The sequence below is a fragment of the Elaeis guineensis genome, chromosome 2, assembly GCF_000442705.2.
Source record: "Elaeis guineensis isolate ETL-2024a chromosome 2, EG11, whole genome shotgun sequence".
NCBI lineage: Eukaryota > Viridiplantae > Streptophyta > Magnoliopsida > Arecales > Arecaceae > Elaeis > Elaeis guineensis.
In genome coordinates this window covers 96,020,498-96,043,147 of record NC_025994.2, presented here as the reverse complement: position 1 = coordinate 96,043,147, position 22,650 = coordinate 96,020,498, and the positions used below count along the sequence as shown (strand labels likewise).

Here is a 22,650-nt window from a genome sequence, read left to right as displayed (position 1 = left end):
CATAGTTCTCTCTCATGGCTGGAATAAATTATTGTTTCTTCTAGAACCATTTTACCCGTTGAAAGGCCACTTCACCAGACTTCCTACTTTCACAGTGAAGTTTCTCTAGAGAAATGTTCTATTAAAAATTCTGAGCAAAATGCTCAATTCAACATTCTGCGCACTAAATTTAGGTTTCAAGTCATGGAAATGCACTCCAGCAGATCATTTTTCTCTATGTGAAACCAACGAAATGTTTAGTGGAGCCATTCTTGGGGCCTAGGTAACTTTGACATACTATCTTCCACAAACTCTGCACCTGAATACATATGTAGAGTGGGAAAAACTACAAAAGGTTAGACCAAAGGCAACAGCACCTTGATCCGCCCGTTGGCACTGTACTCTCCTCTCTGCATGCACTAGAGAGGGGTTCCAGGTTCAAAAGCAGAAAACGGTATTTGCCGCAGTTTACACAAAATGAATACAATCTAATTTAAACACTATGAAAAGTATAACCACCAAAGTGCAAACATAGTTAGAAGAATTAATAGGTTTCACCAGCAGGTTCCTACTTATTCTGGATGATTATTTGCAAATAAAACAAGAACCTATGCCAGTCCGAATGCCATTATTTGGGATAGTCATCTGCAAACTGATCCAAATATTTGGTTTCAACAGATTTTGAAAAAGCTCTATCAGAAGCGACTTCAGAAATTGGCTTTCATACATCATACAAAAGGCTAAACTTCATAGCAGCAGGAATTAACAGAATAGAGGATGCTACAGCAGCTCCAAATATACGATGTGAAATTGAATACGTTGCACTCAGCTGTGGCTTCTTCAGAGGCAGATGTGGTGATAATGGACGGTTTGAAACAACCTTGGTGGATTTGGATAAGGCTCGACTTGCATGGAGGGCTCGGTTGCCATGGGAAGAATTCATTGGCTGGGAAGTTCCCAAATAGAAAGAAGATCCACAAGGGGGCCTAGTGAAGGTTTTGTAGCCTCCAAGTTGCTCAAAGCTTGGAAGTGACCGAAGCAACCAACCTGTATTAACATCCAGAACTGGTGCCAGTGAAAGGATCTGAGAAAATTAAATGTAGCATGATGTTTGTACCATAATGAAGCAACTAATACACAAGTGCTATGTTCATTTTATAAAGATATCGAGCCTACTGAAAGCCAAGACTGCGTAATGGCTCTAATTGTTCTGCATGTGAATATACACATCGTAATGTCACAGAACGCAAGAAACCTGATATATATTAATAGCATAAGCTCAGATGCAAGACATAGGCAGCTAGCTGAGAGCAATAGGACCAGCAAAACTAGCGAACCTCTTAACTAAAACAAGCTCGTCACAATTGCATGGCTAGCAAACCATGCACTTCTTTGAAGTCTTTAAGAAGGAATACAAGGTGAATTGATTGCTCATAGAGATTTGCACCAACAACATATATCATGGATGTCAGTGGTTAAATATGCCAGCCCCCTTCAGTCCTTGGTACTTTTAGCAATATATGCTTTGATAGACATGGAAACAGGATCCAATCATGTTGCAAGGGATCAAGTCATTTGAGATTCCAAACAACTGTCCAAACTTTTGCTTTATTTATGAAGTAAAAAAAATGGAACTGAAAAATGATGAGTTAATATTTTATCACTGAAAACTGAAATTTTTCCCTCCTATCATGCAGTGCAAATGGAGAATCTATACGAAGCATGGAATGAGCAGTTGGGTTGAACTTACATGCTCCTGCACTAAAATAGTTAACAATTAAATCATGGAATGAGCGGTTGGGTTGAACTTACATGCTCCTGCACTAAAATAGTTAACAATTAAATCCTACAGAGTCAAGCAATAAACTAGAGACTCTAAGAAAGTCAGCTTGATGATCAAGCTCCATTACGGAGACAAGTCTGAAACTGAGGTTTTATGCAAGTCACACTTATGACAACATCCCAGCGAGGAACCAATGATACATGGAAGTATGAGGAGTAAACTGAAGAATTTGCAGCTTTATCTCAGGTTTGAACCTTTTCAAGAACTTTGATGCGCTGCACCAAAAGTGCTTTTTTGGAGAAAGTAGTAACCTTTGGAAGAATTTATAAGCAAAACAGAGGAGTGAAGGAAAAAATAGGCAGAAGAAAGGAGTCTATTTTCAAAATTTGGAAAACTTTAATCCACTCTATGGTTTGCATGCGAACTGTAATTTATGCCAAAGTTATAATCTCAACACTGAATAAATAAACTGCTATGACCTGTGGTTGGGTTTGCAGTTTGCATATTATCCACCTTGACATAAAAATGTTGTTGTTGTTTGTTCCCTCCACATGTAACAGAATTTAACTGCTTTAATATGATTCCAATTGATACTCTTAACAACATTTACTTGCTTTAATATATTTTTTAAAATTAAATGTAAGATTTCAGAAATCCTAAGTTTCCTGAGAGAACCTGGTATTGAACTTACATGGGAACTGCCAAACCTTTACTTTTCTTATAATAATTAGCAAAATCAAATTAAGAAACTTGGAGTATTCAGATTTTCCATTAGGACCTTTTAGTGAAACAGCCACACACTAAAGGCAATGCCACAAGGCACATCACTGGCACAATTAACCCAATATCAATGATTCCACAGTGAACCAATGTCGGCAACAGCAACCACGATTTTAGCAAATATACTGCTCGTATCTATTCTGTTCACTTGAAAGCCAATAATATACCAAGTCTCATTTCTTTAAAGAAAAAAAAATGCTGCTGTCAAATTTAAAAACCAATTATTCTCAGGCCATTTCTGACCAAAAAAAAAAGAGTGTTGCACCTGTTTTCACATTTTAATATTCCTCTCTTGGTCAACCTTGATTTGGATGGATGAAATGAATGATCAGGTTTTTTTTCATGACTCAAGTAAGAAGACATAATATTGCCTAGCAATTAAAAGAAAAAGAAAAGTAAAAGATGCACTAAAAGCATGAACAATATTAAGTGAACAGCATCAAATCAACCTCTATTTAATCTGAATTCATGCAAGACTAAACATCTAATACATATAATTGAGAAAGACAAAAAGACGGAGAACACTCAACCGTCATTCAATCTGATCTCAAGCATCTTTGGCACCCTAACATTAATATGCAGAGTAGAGTGAACCTCTAATCTCGAGAAGAACCCTAGTTCTATGATAAAAGGCCGAAGTAGCCCATTTGGTGTAGATACCAATGTACATCTATTGTAGTCTTGTGTAAGGATGTAGAGGGTTTGTGAGATCTTCTTGCTTCCGTAGGAAGTTATTTCCAGCAATAACTTCCCTTGGATGGTTGTTTCTTGTCCTGGTAACTCTCAAGGTGGTTGTCAGCAATTCCTTGCATGATTAACTTCTTTTTTGTCCAAATAACTTTCTTTAGGAAGTAAATTCGAGCAAAAAACTACCTATAGTTACCTCTTATATAAGTGGCCTTACATAATCTTTCCTAGTGTCATGCATAAATTGATCAACCAAACCTTGATGGGTCCAGTATTTCTGACCATTTCTATAATTGGCCAATGACAGATTAAGTTTTTGGGTGTTAGCGGCACATTGTGTCATGGATAAGAGATTGAAAATCTCAATGCCCTAAAGAAAGCGCACTAACATAAACAGTAGATGAACTCACTAGGACAAATTTATGTCCTTTGCAAAACGTTAGGCACGCATCTGACCACGGTATCCTCCATATACATGGATCAGAATCGCAGGTGATCTGTTTATATTTAATAGAGGTGCACCAGAATGAAACCGAACGCTCTCCCCTTTCAAAAACGGGAAATCAATTCTAGAAGCATAAGCTAATCCCTAAATTTGTTGATGAGCACAATATCAGAAGTATCACATCAGATGAACCAGTTTTTCCCTTTCAGGATGCATTTCATTCATGGTGGCTATGAAAAGTTCAAGAGTTTCAATATTTGCATTTTTCCAATCAAATCTCGAGCAAAACTTCAGATTATTTCAACATCACACACCGATCTAGAAAGAAAAGAAGGAAACCTACCTCCAGCTACCGCAGATTTAGTTTTCAACGCCATCTCAGTGAAGATCGCGGAAACCCTAGCAAAATCGGCAGGCAAAAAAAAATTAGAAAGCAAATTAAAACCGAATGGCAAACATTGAAATGATCCAGGGTTTCCATTCTCACACTGGGAAGTGCACAAGAGTCCCTACCTCGCACCCGATCTTCCTTTCTACCGTCGAAGCGCAAAAAGATCAATGTTCTTCTCGATAAGTAAGCCACAGCTGGATGGGAACCGGAGCTGGGCGTGGGCGGAGTCAAGCCAACCGGAAAAAACGTGACTCATATCGACGGGTTATCAAACCGGACCGGAGTAGACCATCAGAAGCGAAGGAAGCGGGCTGGGGGAAGAGGGTCGTGGAATGGGCTCAACGCATCTCCCATTCCGGAAGCGCCAGCCTGCCAGGTTACAAAACTTGACGCTGTGCCATTTTTTTAGATTAAGCTGGCTAGCTACAGAGACATGCTTGATTTGAGAGTAAAAATCTTTGTAATTCTAGTTTCCACATTTGCAAACAAAAAGCCAAAGAGGCCCGGAACGGTGCCAGAGACCATTAACCCATGATATTCTACGCGTCTCGCCGTACTTCTTTCTGCTGAGATGAGCAGCTATGATGAAAGCAAACATTTGTTTATTTTGAAAAACTGAAGTTGAAGACATTCCTGCAGTAGGCTCCTCTTTGACAGCCTGTCAAAAGCAGCGGATAACTAATCAGTTGACGAAAGAGGATAAAGCGTGAAAGTGGCAGTTGACACACAAACCATACATGAACTCGATGTGGGGTGCGGTACCAGCTATGATAACTTGATGCAATGCCCTTGCGAGGTCACTCGATTGCGTTCAACCTAAGAAAATTGAAAAAACCAGCGAAAGACATGAGTTTCCAAAGTTTAAGCCTGCAATGGAGACTGAAACACAAAATGTGTGCATAAACAACATGTTAGTAATCAACTTACAGATGCTATAGATGACTTGAAGATCCCTTGATTCCATCAACGTGCTCTAAAGGGAAATTACATCATAATATTTGGGATCTTGGGCCAAATTTATGGAATGTATGTGAGCAATCTTTGGCCAATCAGCTCCTCCTAGACACCGCTTCTCCAAGTTGCAGCAAGCTAAATAGGTAGCTAACTAGGGATATCAACGTGATAGATTTGGACAAGTTTGTGAAAAAATCAAAACTGAATCCTAAATTCACCATGGCTCTCCGAAACCAAAATCGAACCCAAATGATTTTTAAAATCAAAAATCATAATTGTCACCAAAAAAACCACAAAACTGAAACTAAAAAACAAAAGGCCATTTATTTATTTTTATTCATTTCAAAATTTTCATGTATATATAACAAAATTAAAGATATCATGCATAACTTTTATAATATAATTCATACCGACTCATCTAAGTTAGGATTATTCGTTTAGTTTCCTTGAAATCCCATGGCTCGCTAAATTCATTGGCCTTTGCCCACCTGCTGAACATCCATCTAACTAAATCATCAAGTCTTCTCCGTCAAAGTTCTTTTTACCCTCTCTAAGCCCATATAACTGCAACTAGTATGCTACCACCAAGACTGCTACTTGTAGATCAAGCAAAAAATAAGAGTGGATCATCCAAAAACACCGACATGTATACACTATTCTATTAGTAACTTTTTTTTTTTTGACTTTGTTCTATCAGTAACCTGACTTTGGATTTTGGAAGCTTAATGATACGTTGCATGGTACCATGGAAAGAAGGCGTTATCTATATGCCTCTTCCGCCCGGGCTCCCTTGTCAACGGCACAAACGACAACAGAAAAAAAATGCGACAAGTGATTAAGATATTAACAATAGCGTATTCTCGGTTTCGGATCCAGGTTCAGATTTCGTTTCAGATTCGGTTTCAGATCGGATTCAGGTCGAAAAATTCACCAAAATCAAAACTAAACTCGAAATGGAATAATTTTTAATTTTTAAAATTATCACCAAACCACCTCCATCGAACTTCGGCTAAAATCAACCGGAGCTACCATCTGTACATGCTAACGCAGGGTCATGTTTCTTGTAGCGGACAAATTTACCAAAATAGTAGGCTGCCATCCCGTAGTTCGGAGGCCATAAAACTTCAGCCCTCGAAGGGATGTTAGTTGCTCGAACCACAGCTCCTGTTCCCTGGTAAAGTCAGTCGACACATAACGACGAATGTTAATATACATACGCTGCAGTGAGGGGAGGCTTCCCAAGAGAACCCACGGATTGTCATATATGAACGCATCATCTATGAAGAGACATTTGAGAATTCGCAGGCCCAGCTCCTCTTGCAGCTGCCCAGGCTCTGAGGACTCGATGATCTTGGGACACCCTCTAAGGTGTAGTATTTCAAGAGCAGTAAGGAACTGCAACCCCCTAACTAACTTCATATCTGGGCAATCCTCGATGTGCAAATGCTTGAGAGAACGCAAACTCGATAAACAAAGAGATTTCTGGGAGCGGTAACGAGTGATCATTAGAGTGGAGAGAGAGGTGAGACTTCGCAGACATCCGGGCAGTGCACTGCCGAAGTCACAACAGTCTTGGATACTGAGCTCTGCAAGCGACGAGCACAGGAAGAGGAAGGGTACTTCCCTTAGCTTGAAGCATCTATGGAGGTGGTGTATAGAGGCGAGGTAAAAATTATGCGGCATCTGCTTCTAACCACTCCTCTCATTCATCGAAGTAATTAAATTTTAGTACCTCCAGGGATGGAAATACCGCACCGGTGTCACCATAAAATTCACGACCAAGTTGTTTTATTGCAGGCATGTCAGCAATCCGAAGAGACTTGGGGAACGGCAGCTGCCCTAGTGGTGGGATACCACGTTCTCGATCTAAGATTATGAATCGAAGATCATGACAACTATCGCATACTCATAGAAATTTTTTTTTATAAGCATGCAAAGCATCTTATCATGCTATCCTAAAACAACAGCAGAATAATTAATCAATAATTTAAATCTAAAACATAACGATCTAAATTTCTTCTTTAATATCTCAATAAATTCAACAACGATTCATAGGCTTTACATTAAATTCAATAAGATTTTCAATCTAAAATAAAAGTATAGAAATTCTGCTTTTGATCATTCTTCCATTCATATCTTGTATCATCTTAATTCCTCAACATCTGTAAAAACAGTAAAAAAGGAGGTAATGAGCTAGACAGCCCAGTAAGCAATGATCACTTTTCAACATATTTCATCAGGCATTTAAGTAAATAATCATTTATAGAAAATAAGCATATAGAGTTCATCAATTCGAAATCAATTTCAATTATGCAACATAATTCATGCCAAATTCATTTCTTTTTCGAAAATTCAAGTTTCTTTTCAGATTTCAATTTCTTTCGTTCTTAAATTCTTTTTGTCAACCATGAGCTATGATCACATTTTTTCTATGGTAGGATCATAACACCGCGTATCTTCTTACGGTGAGCTGCGAATCATCTGGCAGCAAAGTCCTTCGGAACCGCTGGTCTCTCTGACGGTTTGTCGCTGGTCTCTTTGGCGACATGAATCCTCAGGACAAATCAATTGCCAACGTATATGCCTCCATTGGCGGGGTCCTTTACATAGTCAGGTTGTCAATTCATATTGTTCTTATATCAGAATTCTTCATAAATCATGTTTCATATTTTAATTTCGATAATAAAATATATAATCATGTAGTATCGAAATCAATCAATATAATATATCATGGAATCAATATGTTCAATCATACTTTATCAAAACATTTCAAATAAGATATTTTCATAACAAAATATCATTCATCCAATTTATGCATCGTTTCACAAATCATGTAAGAAAAATATATTATAATTTGTCGATAAATCTAGAAAAAGTGAAACATTACTTACCTCGAACGCATTCCAATAAATCTACATAATTCTATAAATTTTTTTTCAAAAATTCTGTTCGTAGATCATATTACGATATCCCATGATCAAACATCCACAATCCTATACAGAATCAATTTCAATAATTAGAAAGAATACGAATACTATATTTCAACGATTTAGATTGGATCCGATCATCTAATTTTATCTAATCAAAATCTAATTAGGACCTAAATGATCCAAAGTTTGACTATCAGATCAAATCGGATTCGAAGTGATAGGACCGAGGTTTCTTCATCGATTTCATAAAATCAAGTGGAGAGAGAAAATCAGAAGAGAGAGAATTTATGAGGTACAATTCGAATTGATCAGGTGACACAATCCAACATTACGATTGGTCCAATATCTCGATTGATGAAATCAATATGATTAAATCAAGTCATGGCTAGATCGGAATCATTGATGATCAAATCTAAAGATTCATGGTCTGATCAAGGTGGGTTCCAGTACGCTGTCTGATAATCATGGATCAGGATTCTTTATTAGATCAAAAATATTAAAAGAAACTCTCATTGATAAATCAATCAAGAGAGAAAAATCGATAGAGAGAGAAATGACTTTAGAGAGAGAAAATTTTAGAGAAAAAAAATTTTAGAGAGAGAAAATTCATTTTGGACTCCTCAGACGATATGATTCAACAAATTCGATCGATTAGATCAAATCATGCTAAGATTATCATGTGGATAATTCAATAAAATTATAAAAAATAAAATCTAAAAATATCTGATCTGATTAAAGTAGATGTCGGTGTACCGTCCGATGATCACAGATCAAAAATCCATCACGAGGATCATTTAAATTCATTATCATTCTTCTCAAAATTTTAAAAAATCTTAGGAGAGAGAAATAATTTAGAGAGAGAAAATAGAGAGAGAAAGTCCAATTCTAGAGAGAAAAAATACTAGTTCAGGCTGAAGGGAGAGAGGAAAGAGAGAGAAACTCTCTTTCTCATATTTTATTATTTATATCATTATTTATTAATTAATTTATTTTATTTTTTCTTTCTTCTTTTCTTTCTTTTTTTTTTCTTTTTCTTCACGGAAGAGAGTGGAGAGAAAATCTTATTTATTATTATTATTATATTATTATTATTTTATTTTTCTTCTTCTTTTTTTTCTTTTTCTTTTTTTTTTCCTTCTTCTTTTTCTTTTCTTTTTCTTTTTCTTTTTCCTTCTTCTTTTTCTTTTCTTTTTCTTTTCTTTTCTTTTCTCTCGGGCTCCTTCCTGGCTGAAATAGGGGACCGGCAGGTCCCCTCCCTTGACCGGCCGTTCAGGCCACGACCGACATGATGAAGGCCGGCGACAGAGGGGGACAACTCTCTCAAGTTCGGAGAGGCAAGGCCGGCGGTCGGTAGTGATCACCGGCACTGAAAAATCAAAGGGAAGAAGAGACCAAACAGGGGTCCCTTCTCCGACAAAAATCAGTGACACCCGTCGCCGGCAGTCGTGCACAGAGGCACGGAAAGAAGGAGAAAGAAGAGAGGAAGAGGAGGAAAGCTTACTTCAGCCTCCGGTGACCCCGCCGGCGAGCAATCCCGACGAGCACGAAACAAGTATCCACGGCTCCAATCGGAGAAATCAGGGAGGAAGAGAGGAAAAAAAGACCGGTGGAGGGCTTCTAAGGAAGGGGAGAGTCTTTTTATAGAGAGCCCTAGGACTTCTGATGGTCCTAGGACTCCCGATCACCTCAGTTTCATCGGAGAAGAAGACTCCTATCGGGAGTCTTCTTCCCGATTTCCCCTTTTTTTTTTTTTCATTTGGGCTTTGTGGGCTGGGTTTGTTACATGGACCAGGCCGGGCCATGACATTCTTCCCCTCTAAAAGAAATTTTGTCCTCGAAATTTTTCTTGCTTGAGTCTTCATAGTTTCTTACTTGAATCTCATCTACAAATATTTCAATATTCTAATTCTTGGTATGAATTCATTCTTAAATTATTTCATAAGAAAAAAGTCGGTACATCAAATATCGATCTGAAATGGAACCATTCATTTTCTTATTTATCAAAATCAACATCTCAAAGATTTTCAATGTTTCAAGATTTTGAAATTATGATCTCATTTCCTGTAAAAATTAATGTTCAATATCTCATGACTTAAATTAAAATCAAATCTATCTCTTGTGAATAGAAGAAAATCAATGTCTTTATTCTTACATAAGAACTTCATTCATTATCATCATTCATTTTTTTTTTAAATATTATCCACTCTTAATTTCAACCCATCATAAGATAGGAAAAACATACTTATGTGAATCATATGATGACATCCCAATCAATCAAAATTCAAAAATATTTTTTTTTATTCGTACTTTTAAAGGTTCAAGATTTATCATTTCAATCTCATTCTCGAACTTTTGATATTTTAATTCTCGATACAACTTCATCATTAAGTCATTTCACAAAGATCAATATCACCATTGTTAATTGAATCAATATCACTATTTTTAGTCATCGAAATTTTCTTACTCAAACCCTCAAACTCTTAAATATTCTAATTCTTGAAGCAAATTTTATCATTAAGTCATTCCATAATAAAAATCAATAACTCAAAAATTGATCTAAATTAAAACTATATTTTTTTTATAATCAAAATCAATGTCTCTATTCTAAGTAAGTATATCAATTTTCTTTATCTAAACATTAACAACTCTTAATTAATTGATTCATTATCAAATTAAATTATAAATAACTCCAATCCATCTTTTGTAGAATAATCATCAATATCAATAGATATCCTCAATCTTTTTTATTTAGTCAGAGAAATAATAATGATCAAAAGAGTCTAAACTTCAAATTTTATTATACTCTGGAGATAAATATTTGAGTATAATAATCTAAGATCAAAATTATTATTTAATAAATAATCTTAAATTCTTTCTAATAAATTGAGAATTATAAAATTTAATTATAGGATAAAAAAAAAATTTATCTCAAAATATTTTAAATCTAAAATCAAAAATCAAGGATCCACTCATCCTAAAATCAGGATGCTAAATATTTTTGTAGCATAGTAGGTGGAAGCACTACTTTTAAAAATTACATTAGGATATCTAAAATAATTTAAAATTTTAAAATATTATTCTTTCTAATATCAATAAATTTTTTTGTATCAAACCATATCATCTATCATAATTCTTTAACTCAAAGGGTCAACATTCTTGACTTACTCAAAGTAATCCAAATTATCATGCTTCTGCCGCGTACTCTGTTCTAACAATTAAAATTTCTTAGGTTCACCAAAAAAAATTTTGATCAAATTATTTCTTTATCTTATCAATAGAAAAGATCTAAAATTTCAAATTTCAATTGAAGTCAAAGATTAACTTTCGATTCTCATTCATACTTTTACTGGTGTACAATAATCTTGATTAATCCTTGAGTCCAATATCATATTTAAACCATCATATAGATTTACTATAATCAATATGAATCAAATCTTAATTCTTATATCAACTCAATTCGATAATTTTCAAATAAAAAATCTTTATAAGTCAAATCAATGAAAAAAAAAATTCTTCAATACTCCACCAAATTTGGACATAATCAGAATATATAAGAATTTCAAATCATTATTTTTTTTCTAAAATTTCTATCATCAGGATCTTCAATATCTATCAAATATCCTTTCATAACAATCATACAAGCTTTAAAAATCATATCTCCATTTAATAGTAGATTCAATTAGGGACCTCGTTAACAAAAGCAAAGGAACTCCATATCAATTCCTAAATTCAAAATTTTTAAATTATAAATTCACATGGATCTCTTAATCTGAAATAAATATAAATCAGATCTTTTATCTTAATCTAAAGATATCAATCTTTCATTAACAATCTCAACAATAATATCAAAAAATCTCTTGATCAACTTAGATACGAAATCTTTAAATTAAAATTTCATACACATCATGTAGTCTCCAAGAGGCATACTAAAATCTATTATCTAGATCTAAGGATAATGATTAAAGATTCCAGTACGATGAATATTCTACAACCTCATAATCGATTTCATCAATAAGAAATAGGTTTCTTTACAATATCCTCAAATATGCATTCATCCTAATATGCCACTTTATATATAATCCATATACCAAATTCAATTTCAATAAATATTCCAATCAAGCATCATAAAAGATTTTTCTTAGTCCATCATGGAATAATATTTTATCATCAAATCTTTATCTTACCAATAATAGTCAATTTTTCAACTAAAAGTAATATCATAGTATTATTCTCACATCGAATTTGAACTTACGATTCACTTGAATAATCAATGATCAAATTAATAACCACAATGCATAATAAAATTTTATGTCAATCCTTTTGTAATTACTTTTAATCAAAATCTAACTAATCATATCATGATCAATAGATCATCCATCATATTTCAAATTCTATATGTCATAATCTCTTGTGATCCTTTCATATATAATCTCAATATTTAACCAAAAGTTCATAAAGATTTCTTCCACTACAATCATCAAAGATCTACACCATAATGTCCTTAGTGTCTATCCACTAACACTCTTTCTATATACATCTTAGTTCATCTACTAACGCTCTGATACCATATTAATTATCACACCTCCGATCCGAGATTGTGAATCGAGGGTCATGGCAACCACCGCATACTCATAGAAAACTCTTTCCATAAGTATGCAAGGCATCTTATCATGCTATCCTAAAACAACAGCAGAATAATTAGTCAATAATTTAAATATAAAATATAACGACCTAAATTTCTTCTTTAATATCTCAATAAATTCAACAACGATTCATAGGCTTTACATCTGTTGGTGCAAAAATTCGCTTGCGTCGGAGAAGCTGGAGTCGAGGGAGTCGCGGTCGCCGTCGGAACCCGCAAAAGAAGTCTAAACCGGAGGTGGGGTTGCTCCGGCAAGACCCTCCGACGCTCAAGTCAGTTCTCTGCCTCAACAAAAATGGAGTGCTCAAATGGAAAGTTTAGCAGAGTTTTGGGATATAATTTTGAGCTTAGAGAATAACATATCTGGGGTCCCCCTTTTATAGGCGGAGGGAGCAACAGACTGATAGCGATGTCTGTAACCGTCTGGCAGTGGGCTGCCCAGAGTCAGGAGGAGTTTGTTGCGAAGAGTAGTGGAGTGGAATCGTGGCTATCACCGGGACATGCCACGTGGAGTCTGTCGCGGGGAGTGGAGCGGCGTCCGTTATCGCGACTTGCCAGAGGATGGAAGAATCACGCGGTATCCATCGCAGGAAGTGGAGCAGGATCGTGGCCATTATTGCGGTCTGCCAGGGAGTGATGGAGCCGCACAGAATCCGTCGCAGGAAGTGAAGCAGAGTCATGGCCGTTACTGCGGCCCGCCAGGGAGTGATGGGGCCGCACGGAATCCATCGCAGGAAGTGGAGCAGAGTCGTGGCGTTGCTGCAGCCTGCCAGGGGGTCCAAGCCTGTCGGTCGAAGTTCGGCTAGAGTGTCTGACGGAGAGAGGTGGTTAGCTACCCGTCTGAGAGGAGCTCGGAGTCCGGCTCCCATAGGAGTCCGGACGAAGTCTTCCTTCAGTCGAAGTCGGGGATGAGGTCCGGCTCCTGTGGGAGTCCGGGCAGAGTCTACCTGCAATTGGAGTTGAGGGTGAAGTCCGGCTCCCGTAGGAGTCCGGACGAAGTCTACCTGCAATTGGAGTTGTGGGCAGAGTCCGGCTCCCATAAGAGTCCGGACGAAGTCTGCCTGCAATTGGAGCCGTGGGCGGAGTCCGGCTCCCGTAGGAGTCCGGACGAAGTCTCCTGTAATTGGAGCCGTGGACGGAGTCCGGCTCCCGTAGGAGCCCGGACAAAGTCTGCCTGCAATTGGAGTCATAGGCGGAGTCCGGCTCCCGTAGGAGTCCGGACGAAGTCTGCCTGCAGCCGGGGTCGGGGACGAGGTCCGGCTCCTGTAGGAGTCCGGGCAGAGCCTTCCTGCAATTGGAGTTAGGGGCGAAGTCCGGCTCCTGTAGGAGTCCGGACGAAGTCTGCCTGCAATTGGAGTCGTGGGCGGAGTCCGGCTCCCGTAGGAGTCCGGACGAAGTCTGCCTGCAATTGGAGTCGTGGGCAGAGTCCGGCTCCCGTAGGAGTCCGGACGAAGTCTGCCAGCAATTGGAGTCGTGGGCGGAGTCCGGACGAAGTCTGCCTGCAGCCGGAGTCGGGGACGAGGTCCGGCTCCCGTAGGAGTCCGAACGAAGTCTGCCTGCAATTAGAGTCGTGGGCGGAGTCCGACTCCGGTAGGAGTCCGGACGTCGTGAAGAATCCGGTCGACGCTAGCGGGATCTTGTCCATCGGCAAAACTTGGGAGTGTTGCGGAGGCTTGGCCGCCTGGGAGGTTTGAAGAGACGTTGTTGGAGGTCGAAAGTTGGTTGGATCCCCGGAGGGTCACTCCTGTCACGAACTTTGGCTGGGGGGGTATTTTATACTCAACACCAGTCCTCCTACTTTCGAGTTCAAATTTCGAATGAAGGAAGTACAGAAAAATTTTCGCAGTCGAAGTTGTCCCCTTGAATCCTGTGCACGATCGCCCCCAGATATTTTGGCATTAAATGCGCGTGTGCTGGAGTCTTTTCGAATCGGGGCAATTCGAAGGGACTTTTTGGAATTCCCACTGGTACGCTGGCCCAGGCACGGTGCAGTAATAACTCTGTCAGCTGTCAGCCGCTTTTAGCCGCTTGCTGTGGCGAGTGGGACACGTGTCGAGCGCGGGTCGGTCTTGGAGGATTTGCGATCATTATGGCACCGGATCCCAGGGTCTATTTAAATCTGCCCTTCCGCCTTTAGGGGCCCTATTTCGCTTGAAAGTTCTATCAGTGTCCGCCTTTTCTTCGAGAGCCCTGACCCTCCTTGGCGTCTTCCTTGGCCCTAGGCATCCTTCGAGTCATCCCTGTCCTCGCCCCTCTGCATCCTTCAGAGCGATCTAGGTTAGTCCCGAAATTTTTGTCTTTCTTCTTGCCATTTAGGGGCCTTTTCTCCTCCATTTTTCTTCTGTCGCATTCCTCTGGTTTGGTCTCCCACGACCCCTCGTCCCTTGTCCCGCCTGATTTCTCCGAGATCTTTAGGGTCTTCATTTGAAATCATTCGAAATGTCTTCTGGCACCTCCGCCTCTAGCGATTTCGAGAGTTCTTCCGCCTCAACCCCCAGGACCCCCACTCTATAGACGAACCCACATCTGGGGCTGGACTTCATCCGATTTTTGCGTCGGATGCCATTCCCTGCTCCCTGACTCCGGATGAACTCCTACTGATAAGGGTTCAGTATGGAGTTCCTCCGGAGTACGACCTGGAGCTTCCTAGCCCCTCCGACCAGGCTAGCACTCCCCCACCCGGTCGTTTCTACCTGTATCAGGAGGCCTTCAGTGTCGGACTCCGGCTTCTACTTTCGCCCTTTGTCGTTGCCCTTTTTCGCTTCTTAGATATCTCTTTAGCTTCAGTTGCTCCGAATTCCTTTAGATTTTTGATAGGGTTCCTCTTCCTTTGCCACGTAGTCGAAGTTCAGCCATCCCTTTCTTTGTTTAGGTATTTTTACACCTTCAAGCGTCATCCTTCGACGAAGGACTGATGGTATTTCTCCCCCCAGTTTGACAAGAAGGGGTTGCTGAAAGGTGCTCCTTCTTCAATCCACAACTGGAAGGGGAAATACCTCTTCATCCACTGCCCGACCTTGAGGCTTGGATTGCCCCCTTGGGGCTCTCTAAGGGACTCTGTCCGTCGGGCTCCCAGCCTGGGGGAGGACGACCTTCAGGCCGTCCGGAAGCTTCTTGACTATTCCGCTCCTTTCCTTCCCAACCTTTTGAAGGAGCAATTTTTGTTCAACATCGGCTTGAGCCCCCAAGATCCTGCGAGTATTCCATCTTTTCTTTTCTCTTCTTTTTTTTCGTCCTTCTTCTTTTTTTCTTTCTCTTTTTTTTTTTGTTTTTGCGTGTCACTTCTTCCTTTTTCACCCCATCGCTGATTTTTGATTTGATTTTTTTTTCAGGAATGGACACCAAAGCAGCACGGATGCTCGCCAAGGGCCTCAAGGCCCACAAAAAAAAGTGCCACGGCCTCCGGATCAGCAAAGAAGGCCAGAGTGGAGGGGACGAGCTCGACCGCGCCTGTCCAGGTGGCCCCCGCGGTCGACGTTCCTTCGGACGCCGAACCACCGGCTCCCCGGGCCTCTTCAAGGAGTCCCCCACTGGGGCTCCCGTTTCGGGGGTCCGTTCCACGGAGGCGCCCGTAGTCGAGAGGGGGAGGAGAAGGAAGTCGGTGGCCTACAGGGTGAGTAGCCGTCGAGCCACCATTGAAGAGTCCCTTGGTTCCGAAGAAGAGCCGGAGAATCCCTTCAATGACAGAGACTTGATCAAGCGGTTGTTCGACGGCTGCATTCTGCCTAAAGTCGTCGAGAGGATTGATCACGCCGATCCTGAGTAGCGGGTTTGGGACTCCCTAAGGTCCTTTCTCGAGGTAAATAAATCTTCATTTAATTGACTTTTCGACCTTTGTTCTGATCTCCTGGCCGCCCTTGCAGATTGGGCACCAGCTCCTTGCCAATATCGAGGCGACGAACCGGACGAGGAGGGACGCCATCCAGGCGGAGGAGCATCGTCGGGCCGAGATCGCTCATCTCAAAGAAAAGGCAGCCGAAGTAGTTACCCTCCAAGAGGCCTTGGAGAAAGAAAAGCAGGCCCGAGAGGAAGAGAAGCAAACCTCGGAGGAGACGGTGAGGAAGGCAGAGGCCAAGGTCGTAAATTTGGCGGAGCAGATCCCGATCCTGGTCTCGGAGGTCAGGGTTCTTACGGTGGAGGAGTTCAAGGCCTCCGCGGAGATAAGGGACCTGAACGTCCAATTCGGCCAAGAAGCATTCATCAAGGGGTTCGAGCTCTGCCAGGAGAAGGTGGCCAGAAAATTTTTCAAGCTCGATCTCAGCTTCTTGGGCGAGGAGTCTGAAGATGAGGCCGGTCCCTCTCCTGCTGCTACTGCTGTCGCAGCCCCCCTTCCAGAGACACCGAGCTCCCCAACTCCTACTGCAGAGGTCTGAGACCTCCGACCTTGTATTTTTCTTTTACTGTAGTTTTTCCTTTCCTTTTTATCTTTAAGAAACATTCAATCAATAAAGTTGAATTTCTCATCGTGGATGGCTTCTCCTCTCTTCCTTCCTTCTTTTTGTTTTTCTTTCTGCAATGAGACGCGCCTTGACGCTTTTGTCTCCCGATGGCAGTATCCTGCCGAAGCGCTTCCTCTGCCCCAGGAGATTCCGCTGAAGTCCACGATCCAGTAGCTGAAGAAGAAAGTTCTTCATTTGATAAAAAGGTCGAAGAAAATGGAAGGCGAGCTTCACAGGTTGAGGGAGAGTCACTCTGAAGCACCGCGGAGGCCACCCGCTTTCGGAACCTCCATGTGAAGGGGATCATGGAGTATAGCCGGAGAAAGGTGAACTTCGAGAAGGAGCTCGAGGAACACAAGAAGCGCGCCAGCGACCAATCTTGGGCTCAGGCTGCCAAGATCAGTTCTCTCATAGTGGAGCTATCGATTGTCCAGGAGAGGATTGGCCAGTTGGAAGGAAGTTCATCCTGACTTTTGACTCGGACCGACAGCGATCGAGAGTGGTCGAAGAAGGTCTCCGACCTCTAGCAACAGCTCCAGGATGCCGAGGCGAGCTATGATGCGTACCGGGCCGGCTGGCGCAAGCAGGTGGACGAATACAAGGGGAGGCTCAGGATGGCGACCGACGAGATTGCCCGCCTTCGAAGGCAGCTAGCTGAGGGGGCTCAATCTGCTTCCACTCGGGATTCCGACGAACTCCAATCTTTGAGAAGGACCGTAGAAGAACTATCCGTCGCTCTTGAGGAGGGAAAGGCCGAGCTGCAGCAATTGAAGATCCAGCTGGTGTATGAGCAGCGGGCAGTTAAGGACGCAGAGGTGGAATCCAAGGTCCTGAGAAAGAGGCGTCGAGAGACGGAGAACGAAAGCCAGCGACTTCGTCGGATGTTCCAGGACATGCTGCTGAAAAAGAGAGAGCTAGAAGAAGAAGTTGAAAATCTGAGGCGGTCCTTGATAAGGAGTGAAGCAGATAATTTGATGTCGGAAGGAGTAGAGCTTCCCTAGGGCTCTTTTTGGCCTTCCGTCTTTCCATGTATATATTTTCTCTTTTGTTGTTTTGTTTAGTTCTTGTGGTTTTGCTTTTCTTCCTTTAGCCTTCTAGGCTTCGTAGTGTATATTTCGTGAATGAAATGAAAAGAGAATTTTGTGTTACCTCGTCCACGCATTGTATTAAATTATCGTCCACCAAACTTCTTTTGTCTTTTGACTTGTTCGACGTCGATGTCATTTGGAGGTGCCCAATCATTGCCACTCTGATTTGCTTTTCTTGTCGTCCATGGCCGTAGGCTCGAGCTCGGTGGTCCGAACTCTGCATTACCTCGAAGGGGTCATTATTTTTTTGACCTGCGTCGAGAGCCTTCTTAGAGACCGGAGATGTTTGGTAGAAACTTCCCGTCTTTGTTGGGACGAGGTTCCCTAGGTCTTTGGTGTGGTTCATTTTTCATCTGTTGCCGATGTAATTCGTTGCTTTCCTTTTTAATTTTTCTTCTCTTTTCTGAGTGAGGGTCCTCCCCTTGCTTTTTGTGGGGTCGCGTGGAAGTGTAGAGGTACCATTGAGGGGACTTTTTCTTTCATCCAATTTTGTTGGACGATCGGGTTTTTGTCATCGTCAGGGCGAGGTTCTCCTTCTGTTCTTGACGTAGTCGATCTCAGCTCAGGTTAGGATGAGGTTCTCCTCTTGTTCCCAACGGGGCTGTGGGGGTACATAAGGGTCGTTGCAAGGGCCTCTCCCTCCATCCGGTCTAAAGAATCGGGCCTTTGACTTTGCTCATGTCAGGACGAGGTTCTCCTCCTGTTCCTAACATGACTGTGGGGGCACATTAGGACGTTGCAGGGCCTCTCCCCCCATCCGGTCTAAAAGAATCGGGCCTTTGACTTTGCTCATGTCAGGACGAGGTTCTCCTCCTGTTCCTAACATGGCTGTGGGGGCACATTAGGGTGTTGTAGGGCCTCTCCCCCCATCCGGTCTAAAAGAATCGGGCCTTTGACTTTGCTCATGTTAGGACGAGGTTCTCCTCCTGTTCCTAACATGGCTGTGAGGGCACATTAGGGCGTTGTAGGGCCTCTCCCCCCATCCGGTCTAAAAGAACCGGACCTTCGACTTTGCTCAGGCTAGGACGAGGTTCTCCTCCTGTTCCTAGCATGGCCATGGGGGCACCTAAGGGCCGTTATATGGGCCTCTCCCCCAATCCGATCTTAAAATAATTGGACTTCCATTTTATTTATGTTAGGATGAGGTTCTCCTCCTGTTCCTAACATAATCTTGGGGGCACCTAAGGGCCGTTATATGGGCTTCTCCCCCAATCCGATCTTAAAATAATCGGACTTCCATTTTATTTATGTTAGGATGAGGTTCTCCTCCTATTTTTAACATGACCTTGTTTTGATTGTTTGAAGGGGTTATCCCCATGTCGAAAGGGAAAGACATGCAAAGTCGAAAAGAATTTTGATTCAAAGCAAAGTCGTTAGTAATACATTTACAGGCTTTTCGAGTCCCATGGTCGTGGAAGGTCTGCTCCTCTTTGAGGTCCTCCGGTGATGGAGTTAATGATCTCGATTGGAGGCCGATCTCCGGGCTGCTCTTCCCTCCTCGGCGGCTCAGGCTGCGGCAGGGTCCGTGGCCGATCTTCTCTACCCTCAGGCCAGCATCGAATGAACCTATCGAGTCGACCTCGCCGGATGAGCTCCTCGATCTCATCTCGGAGCTGGATGCATTCCTCCGTGTCGTGGCCGTAGTCACGATGGTAGAGGTAGAACTTGTTGGGGTTGCGCTTTCCGGGGTGCGTGCGTATCCTCTCTGGTCTTGGGAGCTGCTCTCTGACTTCCATCAACACCTAGGTTTTCGATGCGTTGAGGGGGGCATAGTTGCGGAATCTTCCTAGGGGAGAGCCCCACCGAGCTCGACGCTTCGGGTTTCCCTGCCTGCGTGCTCGAGGAGCAGTCTGGACGTGCTTGTGCCCGGGAGGAGTTCGAGAACATGGCCGAGCTTTTCTCGACCCTTTTTCGACTGTGGGCTTACTCGAGTCTCTCGCCTGCCGCTCTCTCACGGTCTCCTCATCCTTCATCTTGAAGGCTTCTTCCGCTCGGGCATACCCTTCGGCCCGAGCCAACAGGTCAGCAAAATTTCTGGGGTACTTCTTCTCCAGGGAGAACAAAGGTCGTTCTTCTGAAGGCCGCCCTTCAGAGCGGCCATTGCTACCGACTGGTCCAAGTTTCAGACCTCCAGCGTGGCAACATTGAAACGGTTGATGTAGGCCCGAATGGACTCCCCCTCCCTCTGCTTGATGTTGATGAGGGACTCCGAGTCCTTTCGGAGACGCCGGCTGCTAACGAAATGAGCCACAAACTGGTGGCTCATCTGATCAAAAGAAAAGATGGTACCCGACTTCAGTGTCGAGTACTAGTTTCTCGCCGCTTCCTTCAAGGTGGATGGAAAGGCTCGGCATAGAATGGCATCGGGCGCGCCATGAAGCAGCATCATTGTTCGGAAGGCCTTCAGGTGGTCAACCGGGTCCGAAGTCCCGTCGTAGCTTTCAAACTGGGGGAGCTTGAAGTTCAACGGGATTGGCTCCTGCATGATCATTTGAGAAAAGGGGGGGTCAGTACAAATATCCTCACCATAAGTGGGAGGAGCGTGGCGGAGTTCTTCGATCCGCCGGTTCATCTCCTGAAGTCTCCGGTCCAGAAAATCCTCTCGACTACGGGTCTCGAGGGTCTTCTGGCAAGATGGAGGTAGAGATCTTCCGGGGGTGGAATCGTGGTCTGACTGGGGGATTTCCACCCTTGGATTCGTCTTTCCGAGAAAGACTGGGCGGCTGGCCCAAGTGGCCCGTCCCACCGTCGGATTTTACAGTTCTGGCGATGCTCTTTCCGGTCGCACTGATGCCTGCGGCTGCTGCTGCTGTTGCGTGGCCTGCACAGCTTCAGCGAGGCCTCTGACCTGCTGCACCAGTAGGTTGAATTGCTCCGTGCCAACCATCGTTGCCGGAGGAGGGGGTAGAGGCTAGGAGACTGGAGGTGAGGCCAGAGCCTGAGATCTGACCGCGGAGGTCGTGGATCGCCGTGTGGATGCTTTGCGGGGAGGCATCGGGCAAAGATCAAGTGGGGGAAGGAGGAGTGGATGTCGGAGAAGATGACCAGAGGCGGTCCCGCTGAGCGCTCCTTTAAGAACAAGGGTACTGCGAAGACACAGGGCCCCTTCCTCTAGCGCCAATCCTGTTGGTGTAAAAATTCGCCTGCGCCGGAGAAGCTGGAGTCGAGGGAGTCGGGGTCGCCGTCGGGACCTGCAAAAGAAGTCTAAACCGGAGGTGGGGTTGCTCCGGCAAGATCCTCCGACGCTCAAGTCAGTTCTCTGTCTCAACAAGAATGGAGTGCTCGAACGGAAAGTTTAGCAGAGTTTTGGGATAGAATTTTGAGCTTAGAGAATAACGTATCTGGGGTCTCCCTTTTATAGGTGGAGGGAGCAATAGACTGATAGCGATGTCTGTAACCATCTGGCAGTGGGCTGTCCAGAGTCAGGAGGAGTTTGTTGCGAAGAGTAGTGGAGTGGAATCGTGGCTATCACCGGGACATGCCACGTGGAGTCTGTCGCAGGGAGTGGAGCGGCGTCCGTTGTCGTGACTTGCCAGAGGATGGAAGAATCACGCGGTATCCATCGTAGGAAGTGGAGCAGGATCGTGGCCATTATTGTGGTCTGCCAGGGAGTGATGGAGCCACGCGGAATCCGTCGCAGAAAGTGGAGCAGAGTCGTGGCCGTTACTGCGGCCCGCCAGGGAGTGATGGGGCCGCACGGAATCTGTCGCAGGAAGTGGAGCAGAGTCGTGGCCGTTGCTGCGGCCCGCCAGGGGGTCCAGGTCTGTCGGTCGAAGTTCGGCTGAAGTATCTGACGGAGAGAGGTGGTTAGCTACCCGTTTGAGAGGAGCTCGGAGTCTGGCTCCCGTAGGAGTCCGGACGAAGTCTTCCTTCAGTCGAAGTCGGGGACGAGATCCGACTCCCGTGGGAGTCCGGGCAGAGTCTACCTGCAATTGGAGTTGAGGGTGAAGTCTGGCTCCCGTAGGAGTCCGGACGAAGTCTACCTGCAATTGGAGTTGTGGGCGGAGTCCGGCTCCCGTAGGAGTCCGGACAAAGTCTGCCTACAATTGGAGCCGTGGGCGGAGTCCGGCTCCCGTAGGAGCCCGGACGAAGTCTGCCTGCAATTGGAGTCGTGGGCGGAGTCCGGCTCTCTAGGAGTCCGGACGAAGTCTGCCTGCAGCCGGGGTCGGGGACGAGGTCCGGCTCCCGTAGGAGTCCGGGCAGAGCCTTCCTGCAATTGGAGTTAGGGGCGAAGTCCGGCTCCCGTAGGAGTCCGGACGAAGTCTACCTGCAATTGGAGTCGTGGGCGGAGTCCGACTCCCGTAGGAGTTCGGACAAAGTCTGCCTGCAATTGGAGTCATGGGCGGAGTCCGGCTCCCGTAGGAGTCCGGACGAAGTCTGCCTGCAATTGGAGTCGTGGGCGGAGTCCGGACGAAGTCTGCCTGCAATTGGAGTCGTGGGCGGAGTCCGGCTCCCGTAGGAGTCCGGACGAAGTCTGCCTGCAATTGGAGTCGGGGACGAGGTCCGGCTCCCGTAGGAGTCCGGACGAAGTC

General features: G+C 43.6%; 1 non-coding gene and 1 pseudogene across 1 annotated transcript; both read right to left on the bottom strand.

The window, feature by feature from the left end:
- Positions 1-491: 491 nt before the first annotated feature.
- On the bottom strand, positions 492-4,397 carry LOC105051662 (uncharacterized). Its single transcript, XR_012138792.1, has 3 exons — positions 4,188-4,397; positions 4,018-4,073; positions 492-1,026 (listed from the first exon to the last, which is right to left on the bottom strand). It is a non-coding gene; the product is annotated as an uncharacterized protein (transcript).
- A 134-nt stretch (positions 4,398-4,531) lies between these two features.
- The window catches only part of LOC114914641 (putative disease resistance protein RGA4), a 170,102-nt pseudogene continuing 151,983 nt past the window's right edge, over positions 4,532-22,650 (bottom strand).